The 13,792-nt window shown below is 39.0% G+C and overlaps 1 long non-coding RNA gene across 1 annotated transcript; it reads left to right on the top strand.

Annotated features, from left to right (window-relative positions):
• The first annotated feature begins 403 nt into the window (after nt 1-403).
• LOC120518928 lies at nt 404-11,701 on the top strand. The gene is made up of 3 exons (XR_005631325.1): nt 404-479; nt 5,080-5,208; nt 11,641-11,701. It is a non-coding gene; the product is annotated as an uncharacterized LOC120518928 (long non-coding RNA).
• The last annotated feature ends 2,091 nt before the right edge of the window (nt 11,702-13,792 follow it).

The raw sequence follows: 13,792 nt of genomic DNA, 5'->3' as shown, positions 1-13,792 counted from the left end.
GCGCAGAATTATTCCAGGTAGAAAAGGGGGACACGGAATTCAAAAGTTTGAGAACTGCTGCTTTGGGAAATAAATTTGCCTAAGCTGGCCATGTGGTGAATTTTCAGGTGTAGGCGCCATAGAAGAAGGACAAGCATTCTGGTCGGGATAAAGAAAGGATTCATGAATGACCAGGAAGCCTTAATAGAAGGATTGGGCGAACGGGCTCAGTTCATGAACCTGTATGGCAAGTGGCAGTGTTCCTCAAGGGTGGACCAGTTTAAAGTGCCTGCAGGGTGAAATGGGAGCCGGAGTCTTGAAACACATCCCTGTCAGGGTCTTTGGAGTACACCAGAGGGTGTTGCTGTTTTCAGAAGTGTGTCAGATGACCTGGACAGGAGACTGGAAGCACTTCCCAGGCGTAGCTTAAAAGAAAGCCCGTTGCCTCATTTAGATCAAGTCAGAGTCGGGAGGCAGTGAGCAGCACTCTTTTGGAGGAGGTGAGAAGGTTTTCACTTTACTGCTTCACTTTACTGTTAATTGCACTCTGTCGAATAATGATTCTTTATTTGAACCTGGAATTGTGTTGGGTATTGCTGTGTCTGTAGTTTGGGGCTCAGTGACACCCCCTAGTGGTTACACAGGAAAAAATGAGGCTGTAGCTCCGTTTACTCAAAATTACCAAAGTCCTGCAGCTTTAGTTTGTATGATGGGATTCTGACAATACCTTAACAAATGGAAATGATTCCACAGGCAAAACATCGTCATTTTTAAAAGCTTTAGTAAAGTTTCGAAGTAAAACAGTTCACACAAAAACAGAGAAAAATTTGATATAGCAAAGGAGAGAAACGTTCTTATTTAAGAAAAGTTCTGTTTAAAGCTTATAAATCGTGTTTCATTTAAGTTTGCTTATACAGCTGAAGCATTTCTAAATGGTCAGAAAACTGTATGCATATCCCTTTTCCAAACTGTAAATGGGACTTTCATTCCAGGATAGCTATAAGCCTATTCCAAAACACACAGTGACTCCATTAACACACTGTATTACAGATATAGCAAGAAAGTTCTATCTTATTTTAACTTACAGGGGGTAAAAGACAATTTTAAAACTGTATTCTACTCTACTTAAGCAAACACTAGTATGAGTTTAACTTAAAGCTTTAATTCTCTAAGATTGGCTCTTACAGAGGCCATAAGCAAACCCAACACATTTGGCTAATTCTGGTGATCACTGTTGCACTGTATTTTGATGTTCTCTTCCTCTGAAGTCTGAGGGTGCAGCTGAGTTTGTCCTGTGCTGGACCTGCACCTGAGTCGCCTCTTGATCTTGTGCTGTAATTAGCACTTTGGAATATGAATAACCTTATGAGGGTGGCTCAGTGGTTAGTAAGGCTGTTTCAGTTAGTCGCATCCTGGTCATTAACTGTATGGTGTTGATGCGTTTTCTTCCATTTTTTCTCTCCCTTACCAAAGAGGTGCATGTTAGATTAATGGTCATTTCTGAATTGGCCCATATGAGTGTATCCAGTGCTGTGAGGACCAGCTCCCCGTGACTCTCACTTGGATTTGTCAGGTTTGAGAACGTCATACTGTTTATTTTTCCAACTGTTGAGAACTGTTACTCAGCTCAGTCTGAATCCTGATACGAGTAGTAGTGTCTACATTAATACACACAAACAAACAAAAATAAACATTTCAATTAATTAAACATTGCCATTTCTGTCTCAATCATCACATGTGGTGGTGCGATGAGAAGCAAGATGGTGCTCTCCTGTTACACTTCGTTCCTCATGTGAAGGCCGCTCCTGTAGTTTAAAGATAAAGGTGCAGTGAGACACACGTGCAGTCATCGTGAGTTTAAAGTTTGACCATTTATCTGTCATTCCTGACACGACACTCTCTGTTTTCATCGCCCTCATGATTCTCTGAATGTTTTGCTCATTACGTCCTCCTGTATTTTTACAACGACGATCCTAACATTTTATACATTTGTTAAACATTATTATCTTATACATTTCTTAGCCTTTATTATCGTTTCTTCATTCTCATCATTTATGGAACATCGTTTCTTATATCAGTGTGTGCCCTCAGAACCAACTCCAGTCTTTGTGCCCTTTGTTCAAGATGTAAAACACTTTTTATAACACCTTGCTTTCTGTTCTGCAATCTGTGGACAAGCAGTGACATTTCTGCTAATACTCAGCAAAGTAATTAGGATGAGAGAGGTGTTTAAAAAAAAAAAAGTTTGCAGAAAGTAATTAAAAAGTGTGGATAATTCATTAATCTCGCTGAAGCAGTGGTGCAGTCGACGCTCGTCACATTTTCGAGTGCTCAGATGCACACAGTTTGAACTCTATGGAGGTCTGCAGGCTGACTTCTTAGGCCCCAGGAAGGGACACAACCTTTTGTGTGTCTTATAATTCATTTGTGTTTTTCCACCCACTGCCAGTGCTGATTAGATGAATGCCTGGCAAGCTGCATTACTTTTATTTCAAGCCCAGTAGTTAAATAGCGGCCATTTCAGACATCTGCTCGGGGCAGCTGGGGCCTGTCAGGTTTGTTATTTGTAGCCTGAGCTGATCCTAGCAAAATTTAATTTAGCAAATATGTGCATATGGTGGCTTTTACTCAAATGTTTGTGATGCTTTTACGTAATTATAGAATTAGCTCATCTATTTCGCCAGTGTGAATGGTGTGGGATTGATAAAACTATGCAAATTCATGATAAAATGTGCTGACTTCTAGAGGCTCATATTGTGGAAGCTGCACATTTTTGATCGAAGCATAAAATCAGAATTTGATTAACAAAAGTATTTTTAAATGTTCTCACTATTTTGACTCATCCCCCTGCTATTAATGAAAATTTAGAAGTTATAATTTTTCTAAATTTACTGAACATGCATACTCCAATCTGGGGGTCTTGAAGAGCTAAAGGTCACCATGAATGGATTGGGTATGAGGTAGGAACCTGTACTAACCCTGATACGGGGCACACGTCGTCCATACTCGCCACTCTACCAAATATGCCCATTTTGGGAAGTGGAGATGTGGGAAGAATGTGTGAACTCCACACTTAAACAGATCTGCAAATCAAATGGAGGAGCAGATAAGAGAATCATTTAAATGAACAAGACAGGAATAATTCAAAAGGGTTGAGGAAAAGAACAGTCAAGACAAGTGGAAGTTCTTAATTCAATCAGAAGCACTAAAAAATACACAGGACAAAGCACCTCAGTATAGTGGGATGAAACAAGAATAGAAAATGAAATAAAAGCCAGAAGAGAGAAATTCCTAGATAAAGTAGTTTTACACTGGTCACCCATACAATTTAGAGAGTGAAGTGCATTAGGCTTGGCATTGCAAGAATGGCATCCAAAATGCCAGACCACTCATATATAACCACTCCTACAAATTCACGTCACACACATACAAATACAAGTCACATGGATAAGATCACACCTACAGTACAAATACCTGGCAAGTAGAATGCCTAGAGGTGGCTGAGCGGTCTCGTGGCCTGGAACCCCTGCAGATTTTATTTTTTTCTTCAGCTGTCTGGAGTTTTTTTTTGTTTTTTCTGTCCTCCCTGGCCATTGGACCTTACTTTTATTCTATGTTAATTAGTGTTCTCTTATATTAATTCTTATTTATTTTGTCTTTTATCTCTTTCTTCATCATGTAAAGCACTTTGAGCTACATCATTTCTATGAAAATGTGCTATATAAATAAATGTTGTTGTCACACACATATAACCACACCTACAAATACATGTCACATGCATAAGACCACACCTACAAATAAACGTCACACACATATAACCACACCTACAAATATATGTCACATGCATAAGACCACACCTACAAATAAACGTCACACACATATAACCACACCTACAAATATATGTCACATGCATAAGACCACACCTACAAACACAGTACATGTCACACATGCATAACAATATCCACAAATAGAAGGCCAGACGTGCATTAGCACACCTACAAATACATGTTATAAGCAAACATCCAAACCAACAAGTACATGTTAAGCATACATAACTATACATACAGTATACAGTAAATAGATGTCACAAATGCATATAACCACACCTACAAATTCATGTCACACATGTGTAATCCCACAAACAAATACACGTCATACACATAACTGTACGTTTGATGAAACCCAAGTGTATCACATTAATCACTACACTATAAAACAGATTGGGCTGAATGACATTACAGACAAATCAATAGAAAGAAAGAAAGAAAGAAAGAAAGAAAAGTATGTTTACTTCCTGAAAACATCTAAAGAGTAGGTCTGTGAATGCCTAAAAATGAGTTTGCCGAGAACAGGCCATTCAGCTCATCTTGCTCATCAGTTTCTCTCACCCCTCGGCAGGCCCTCAAAGTCCTACTGTTGTTACAACATGGCAGATTCTTCCCATTTAAAATGCGTTTTTTGGTAATGTTGTGAGGTGCTTTTCATGAGTTGCAAATCCTGTAGATTCAGAATTGATTATAAATTTGTGCTGCTTATCTATTCTGAGCAATATTTACCTTTGTGAGCATTATGATTTGTTTATATCGTGGCACCACTTTGTTTTTGGAGCCACCACCATTTTGTAGCTCTGTCACTAGGGACACATTGAGCTGTGACACATCACAGTTGCAAAATCCAGAGGTTCAGTAGCCATTTTATCCAAATTCAGGGATGAAAAGTTCAAATCACTAGTGCATGTAGTAGTGTTATCTCTAGTAGTTCTCAAAATTATTGTTTGATATTTTTTTACTGCTTACCTAGTTTACTGATGTGGTCAGTCATCTTGATTTTTTCTCTCCCCTGTTTTGGCTTGTGGCCTGTGTCTAGTTTATGATTTCATTTCCTGATCCTTTTATCACATTTCTTTCATTGCTGTTTCCAAGCCAGGCTTAACAACTTCACTACTCTGTAACTTATCCCACGAATCTGTAGCTCTCTCTGAGAAGATAAGATCCCTGAAAGTTGTATGAAATTAGCTCTTAGTCGACTGTCTTCTTGTTGAATAACTCATGTTAAAGTATCTTTTGACATCTACCATCCTAACCACCTTAATACTTTCAGTTTCTATCCCATAGCAGTTTCTGTTTGCTGAACCAAAGGATTCACTTCTTCAGTCGCTCACCGAGACTCTTACTCCAAGATCCCAGAATCGGTCTGTCCTCCTGTCTCTGGGCTTTCCCTGGCACTGTTGTAAGTTTTTTGTAATATGGAGGCTAAAACCATACATGCTGACCAGCACCTTAGTAATGTGCAGTGGATAAAGTCTGACCAGGAAGTGCGAGAGTCATGTAGCCATTGTTGTGCAGCTGAAACCAAACAGGAAGCATGGAAAGGAACCATTATAACGGTTTTCTAGTAACACTGAAATGTAACTGTTATAATTTTTTTAAAGCGACGAGTGCATGTTGTTTTTAAATTTATTGATGCCTTCAACAGAGTGTTTGTTCGAACAAATGTATTTAACAGCACTGTGAAAAAATTAGATAGAAATGTAAATGCTGTTTTTCTTCAAGAAATAATAATGCTTGAGTTTTCTATTAGAAGACAAATATTAATATTGTTAAACCTGCTCTTCATTTTTGGTATTCTTGTTTCATTGCTTGTAAATGCAATGAACCCCTGTCCACAACTCCAGACACCAGGTAAAAGTCCAATAATCGACTTTATTAAATCTCCACAATGCACCCTCCTCTATCCTCCACTATACTCATACAATAACAATAATAAACACAATAATCCAATCCTCCAACTCCCAGACGCATTGCCACACTTCCACCCAGCTCAGCTCCACGTCTGGGAGCTCCCACAATCCTTTTATATTCCCTGACCTGGAAGTGTTCCCAATCCCCAGTCCATATGATCTTGTATCACTTCCGGGTCAGGTAAAAAGTCCTTTTCTTCACCCTGGAAGCAAGTCATTCCTCTTGTCCATGTGACTTGGATGTACTTCTGGGGCGTAGGGTAAATAACCACTGTGCCCCCCTGCAGCGTCCCCTAGTGGTCCCCAAAGACCAGCAGGGTATCATGGACATTGCAGTTGTTTTACGCAGCCCTGCTGGTCTTTGGGGAACCTCCATACTGCAGGGAGGGCTCCACCTGGTGGCTTGGAGGTATTGGCCGGGATAAACAGGCAGCCATACACCACTATATATATATATATATATATATATATATATATATATATATATATATGTGTGTGTGTGTGTGTGTGTGTGTGTGTGTGTCTTTCCTAAGCGTTTTTTTGCTCAGTTAAAGTACAGTAGATCTTTTAACCAACACATCTATTGAGCATTTTCCATGATAGACCAGAAGAATGGTTAGCTGTTGTTAGCCTGAACAAAATCTAATTGCTTTACTATTTGCTTTGCCCCCTCCCTCACCATAACCTATCATCTAAGGGGAAGGAGCAAAAGCTTCAGATTCATCACAAATTTCGATCTCTGGTTTTCTACGGATCTCAACGTTTTAGTGTCCCCTGACACTGAAAACATTGGCATCTCAATGATGGCCGTGTGTCTGTCTGTGTGTCACAGTTTCTTGAGGACGGTCTAGAGCTAAAATGGCTGGACGGAAAAATACCAAACTCAAAACTTAAGCCTGTTATGAGATGACAATGTGCTGAATAGTTTTTTGAGCCAAATCGTGCAAGAGAAAGAGACACTCTAGAGGAGCCCTCAAATACCATAATTCTGCAATAAATTATGAATTCTTCTCACCAATTTCTATCATGATGACCTATTTTATGATCAGAAAGATCAACATCAGAGTGGTAAATAATTACTGAAATATTATAGAATAGTTCAGGTAACTTGGTTATTAGGGAGCAAACTCTACTGACACTCATGTCTGATTTTTTTCTTTTCTTTTAGTTGTGTGAGGTTTATGAAACCCCAGTCAAACTGATTAGTTTTGTCATAAATCTCATTATGTAGAAAGGATAAGCAGGTTTTATTTTTGCTCTTTGAGCAGTGACTTTCAATATCATATACTCTGTTGCATGTTACACCCGGCTGGCTTTGTATTCTTATTGTTACCCAGCTGCAGAAAACATTACCAGCAAACATTAAATCTGTAGTGCACTAAATAATAGAAAACGACAACTTAACATATTTGATAAAAATTATCACGTGATAAGTGAGAAAGCAGTGTGCACTACAATCATGAGAAAAATCGTTCCTGTTTTCCTTATGCTCTCATTTGTTATTTTTGTGTTTAGATGGCACACCTTGTAAGGTCAGTCATCTTTTTATGCAAAGGTTTTGCATCTTGAAGGTGATTCTGAAAGAGCAGTGGAGACATCAAGTCACATTTCCATTTTATCTTGTCTTTTTGTCATTGTATCTTCTCTTGCCCGATTCAGCCTGACCTCAACTGCTTTCATTTGTATGCCTTTAAAGCCGTCAGGGACTTTTGTTAAGATCCTATCTTCTGTATATCCATTGAGTAAGAACTGAAAAATAACACTGTGTTTTCAGAAAATGGATAAAATTAGCACTCTTCTGGCATATGTTCTCTATAGTACTGGTTTAGTAATTAATTTTTTTTTTGTTTGTTGAGACTTTTTCTGATCAGATGTCTTGCTTATGTGACATTACAGCCTCATTCAATAGAGATGCAGTTGCTAATGACTGACACATGAATTTCTAAATGATGTTATGGCAGCCATGAGTACCGCATTAAATCATCTCTGAACTTTGTAAAAATGAAAGCTGCTTTTCACAAAAAAATATTATTACATGAGCAATGTTTAGAAATCTTAATTTTATTTAATTTAGAAAGTTTTCTGCTTACTGTTCTGTGTTTGTTCTATGTTAAGATCCCCAGCTAGATTATTTTTTCTATTATTCTCTTGGGTGACTCTGCATAATCTCTCCATTTTTAATTAAATCATACTGTAGTAGAACTCCATTTTCCCAAATACTTTCTAAATCTGCTAACTTCTTTCATATCGTCTATATAAATTAAAAATATAATGTTAAATTCCTTGAAGACAGCCGATCATGCTGTTAAATGCTGATTAAAATGACATCTTCTGCTCTCACCAGTATTGCTGTCGTAATTATAAAACATTTCTTAATCTATTTTTATCATGTGCAAATTCTGTTTTGAAGGTTTTCTTTTTATTTCAATATATTTTGAGAAAGTTTTATATTTTTATTTCCTGTGTTGTTCTTTACTTCTGCAAGGCAATAGAAGCCATCTCGATAGAAGCCATATTGTGACCACACTCTTCATGTCGGTACATCAGAGAGCGTGACAGGATAATTGTGGTGGTGGTTTGAACATGTCTCAATGCTTGGTTGGATTATCAGGACCCTGGGAGATTTGGTAAATTGACAGGTTGTTTTCCGACTGTTGTATTGAGCTGAATATTGTTACAGGGGTTTTAAACACTGAAGAATCTGGTAAAATCATTTGGGTTTTTATTCAATGCTTTGTTTTAAAGTTAATTTTTGATTTGGGCTGTTTTCTGCCACCATTTTGGTTTTTGTTCAGCTGCTAAATTGCTAGCTTTTGCCCTATAATGGGCCTGGCTTCAGAGGACATGATCCTGTCAGTCATTCCTCATCTGTAAATAAGGGTCATTCTTCTTCCTTATCTGACTACTTGTGTTCCAAAACCCTTTTTGTGTTGTATTTCGTTAATTTGTGTTTGTTCTCTTTCTGATTTTGATCTCTGCAGTCCTTTTTGACCTTGTTCTTGTCTCGCGATTTTTGTTCTCCTGGTTCAGATCTTTACTTCGGTTATACTTTTTTCTGTTTTTTCTTCCAGTCGCTCAAGTTTTCTCTTGTCCTTTGAGCAGAACATGGATACATTTCAACAAAACAATTCTAGCATTAGTTAGCTTTCAAACAAGTCAATGTCAGGTTTCATTTCAGTTTTGCAAACTTCTTTCTGCCTTCGACTTTTCTTCAACATTTGACCTTTGTGTTTTGCATTAGAACACTCTAGACGAGAACAGGCCATTCAGCCCAACAAAGCTCGCCAGTCCTATCCACTTGTTTCCTCCAAGAAAACATCAAGTCGAGTTTTGAAAGTCCCTAACGTCTTACTGTCTACCACACTACTTGGTGGCTTATTCCAAGTGTCTATCGTTCTTTGTGTAAAGAAAAACTTCCTAATGTTTGTGCGAAATTTACCCTTAACAAGTTTCCAACTGTGTCCCCATGTTCTTGATGAACTAATTTTAAAATACAAGTCTCGATCCACTGTACTAATTCCCTTCATAATTTTAAACACTTCAATCATGTCACCTCTTAATCTTCTTTTGCTTAAACTGTATAGGCTCAGCTCTTTTAATCTTTCCTCATAATTCAACCCCTGTAGCCCTGGAATCGGCCTAGTTGCTCTTCTCTGGACCTTTTCTAGTGCTGCTATGTCCTTTTTGTAGCCTGGAGACCAAAACTGCAGACAGTACTCAAGATGAGGCCTCACCAGAACATTATAAAGGTTGAGCATAACCTCCTTGGACTTGTACTCCACACATTGTGCTATATAACCTAACACTCTGTTAGCCTTCTAAATGGCTTCTGAACACTGTTGGGAAGTTGATAGCTTAGAGTCCACTATGACTCCTAAATCCTTCTCGTAAGGCGCACTCTCGATTTTCTGACCGCCCATTGTGTATTCACAATTTTTTTATTTTGTTTGATTGATTTGATTGTGATACTCTCTGGATGCTTCTAAGCTCATGTAATCATCGTAGAAAAAACAGAAATGTCATCCCAATACTCCCCATTATTAAAAAAAAAAAACTTTATGAGCAAATAAAAATTTAAACAATTGCACTAACAGCCTTTAGGTAGCTAGTATGATGGCTTTCAGGTAATTACCAAACTAACGTTTAATCAAACTACTATTGGCATTCTTTTATATCAGAATACTGTTCACGTAGTTACCAAATTATCATTTAAGTACTGGTATTCATTTATTATGGAAATACAATGAACTTCCTACTCCACAGCTTCCATGCAGAATCCCAGAAGTGCCCTGGAAAAATAAGTAAACATATGGGGAAAAATAACACAACTAACTGAACATGTCATGAGCTGTCACAATAAACACCATGATCGTGCTATGCACACGTGGAATTTGTTCACTAAACTGAACACGTCAGAATGGAACACATCAGCATCTCAAACATGATTTTCTTAGTTTTCAATATTGGGACACTGTAGACTTTAAAAATAATTTGTATAACATGAGTTTTGAGTAGCATCATTTGAAAATCCAATTAGAGCATTATTAGGATGGTGAACAAAAAATCTTGTGTCTATTTGGTTAAAAAAATTTGAGTTTCCACCAAGTTGAAGTTTTCTGCGGGCTGCCCCTCTATGTTTCTTTCATAAATAAATATCATAAACATCATACATCAAAATTTACTGATGTGCTAACAAATTATTGTTGCTGTTGTGTTGAAACTTAACTAAACAGTAAGGATGCCTTAACAAACTATAACATAACCATTAACATAATTTAGTATATAGCCACAGGTTATGCTGCCTAGGTTTATAGGGCGTGATAGACATCAGGAATGGATGGACATCCAGACAGAAATGACTAGTGCTCACTTCTCTGTCTAGGAGGTTACTGTGGATGAACAGCATGGGTGGATGGTGGCTGCTCCATTTCCTGCTCATTAAACCTCCCGGGACTATGTGTTCTCCCAGTGCACTGGATGGCAGCATGTGCTGCAGCTCCTGTTTGGTCTCCCACAAGGCTACATGGGAGTTGTAGTTCTGGGGGGCAGCTCTAATAGGGATCCCTGGGGGCCACAAGAGGGAGATACCAGGTGGAGGCTCCCCTGTAAGGTGGAGGTTCTGCCTGACCCAGAAATGCCTTCTGGCTATGCCGCTAACGTGCCTGAAGTACCCCCAGGTCCATGTTAAAAATGAGCCCTTGAACTCACCCAGTCAAGTCAGAGTCAGGAGAGAAGGTTGACAACGTTTGCCAATAAAGGAGGAGCAGGAAACAGCAGAAGTACTGTGTGCATTGCAGATGGCTTAATTGACAGCTTTATTTTACAGTATATTGACCTATGTACTAAATAATAGGAGCCATCTGAACCCAGGACTTGTGTCTGAGCAGTTGTCTTTAAGGTTTGGGGGTGTGAGATGCCCCATTGTATTCACAAGAGTCCTTATTGTCAGGTATAGTAACAAAATGCAATCATTTGACAATATTTGGAAATTCCTGCATAAGAACACTTAGACGACGCAGTATGATGCTAGTTGTTAATACTTTAACATAACCTGAATCAGATTTTTTGCACAAAGTCATGGTGTTCAGGTGCTTGATGTGGCTTGATGAGTTTCTTCCTTTGGTTTGTATTGGTTGGAGTCATTCCCTACAGACTGATTTTTCAGAATCATTAAGGTTATAATAGCCATCTGATTCAAAGACACAGCATTTCCAGAAAAGACTTCTGCTCATGGCCCACAGGCTTTCAAGGCCTAGGCTACTATTTGCCTTTTATTCTGGTTTATTATTTTTTGCATAACCTATGCAGTAGAGTGGAAGTGTGTTGTATATTGATCATGTATGCAAATAAGACTTTCATTGTTACTGTACACATGATAATATATTTGAACTGATCACTTTACCTTACTTTTGTTTTCATAGCAAAGCCATCAATTTTTGAAAGCTATTGTCCACCGTCATATTGTTCTGAAGATCACAACAGCAATCAATACTCTGCATTACACCCTTTCCATGAAGTGTCTGTAATAAATATATAAGTTTAATATGTTTTTATGTTTTTTATATATTTTATAAATCTGCCTTTTTCTACTCACATGTAGAAAACTCACAGCGCAGGAGTTCACCATATAAGAACTGCTAGGCAAGCATTTTAAGACAAGACAAGTTAGGGACAACTGCGAAATGGGGAGTCGGACTGAGGGCCATTGTATACTATTTTTGTGTGTCAAACTCAGCATGAAATTGTATCCTCTTTGCCTTGTTTGGAATGGCATGGTTCACCTAAGTGGGGCCTGCACATGAAGAAAAAGTATTAAGTCTTGGAACATTGCCTGGCACACCTTTGAAGCAGACGGACGGATGGGAGATTACGTCATCTGAGCTGAAAATCCTTCCACTGCAACAGCGAAAATGGCAGACTCTACAAATTGGCCCCCCACTGCCGAACTGGGTTCTTGCCATTGGCTTCCTTCGTCTGTTATGCAGCATAACCTGTCATTAACTAAAGCTAAGTTACTTCTCCTATGTGATTTCTTACCGCCATATCACTAAGTGAGGGGTATCGCCTTTTGATATCATATCTATATAGATTTGTGTTATGTAACATGCCGCAATTACAAAAGAACTCATTCCAACAAGGGAGCTAACGCCCCCTCCTGGATACAGTGTCATATGCTCGCATCATGAGAAAACACTGAGGAAATGAAAACAGCAGGTTATGTAATAGGGATAATCCACAAAGAAACAGAGCAAAATGCCACAAACCAACTACTGATTCATTTTAATACATGTATGCCTAGTCGCTATTCTTGAGAATATTGAGAAAAGAGAATGGCTGAGGATGGGTGTTTGAAAAGTAATTGGTAGAGTTTAGATAGATACTTTATTAATCCCAAGGGTAAATTCACATAATCCAGCAACAGTATACTGATACAAAAAAACAATATTAAATTAAATAGTAATAAAAAATTAAAATAAATAAATAAATAAATATAAAAAAGCAGACAATAAAGTAAAGTAATGCTTTGAGTAATGTTAGCATTTACTCCCCCGGGTGGAATTGAAGTCGCATAGTGTGGGAGAGGAACGATCTCCTCAGTCTGTCAGTGGAGCAGGACGGTGACAAATTTCTGTCACTGAAGCTACTCCTCTGCCTGGAGATGACACTGTTGAGTGGATGCAGTGGATTCTTCATGATTGACAGTAGTTTGCTTAGCGCCCATCGCTCTGCCACAGATGTTAAACTGTCCAACTTTACTCCTACAATACAGCCTGCCTTCTTAACAAGTGTGTCCAGATGTGAGGCATCTTTCATCTTTATGCTGCCTCCCCAGCACACCACAGCGTAGAAGAGGGCACTCGCCACAACCGTCTGGTAGAACATCTGCAGCATCTTATTGCAGATGTTGAAGGATGCCAACCTTCTCAGAAAGTATAGTCGGCTCTGACCTTTCTTACATAGAGCATCAGTATTGGCAGTCCAGTCCAATTTGTCATCCAGCTGCACTCCCAGATATTTATAGGTCTGCACCCTCTGCACACAGTCACCTCTGATGATCACAGGGTCCATGAGGGGCCTGGGCCTCCTAAAATCCACCACCAGCTCCTTGGTTTTGCTGGTGTTAAGATGTAAGTGGTTTGAGTCGCACCATTTAACAAAGTCTTTGATTAGCTTCCTGTACTCCTCCTCCTGCTCACTCCTGATGCAGCCCACAATAGCAGTGTCATATTGGAAGTCTGATGTATATAGATTGAACAGGACCGGAGAAAGTACAGTCCCCTGCGGTGCCCCTGTATTGCTGAACACAATGTCAGACCTGCAGTTCCCAAGACGCACATATTGAGGTCTGTCTGTAAGATAGTCCACGATCCATGCCACCAGGTGTGAGTCTACTCCCATCTCAGTCAGCTTGTCTCTAAGGAGCAGAGGTTGGATGGTGTTGAAGGCTAGAGAAGTCCAAAAACATAATTCTTACAGCACCACTGCCTCTGTCCAAGTGGGAGAGGGATCGGTGTAGCATATAGATGATGGCATCCTCCACTCCCACCTTCTCCTGGTATGCAAACTGCAGAG

The sequence above is a fragment of the Polypterus senegalus genome, chromosome 18 (assembly GCF_016835505.1).
Source record: "Polypterus senegalus isolate Bchr_013 chromosome 18, ASM1683550v1, whole genome shotgun sequence".
In the NCBI taxonomy this organism is placed as follows: Eukaryota; Metazoa; Chordata; class Cladistia; order Polypteriformes; family Polypteridae; genus Polypterus; species Polypterus senegalus.
The sequence above is the reverse complement of the archived record's forward strand: the minus strand, read 5'-3'. Positions and strand labels throughout refer to the sequence as shown.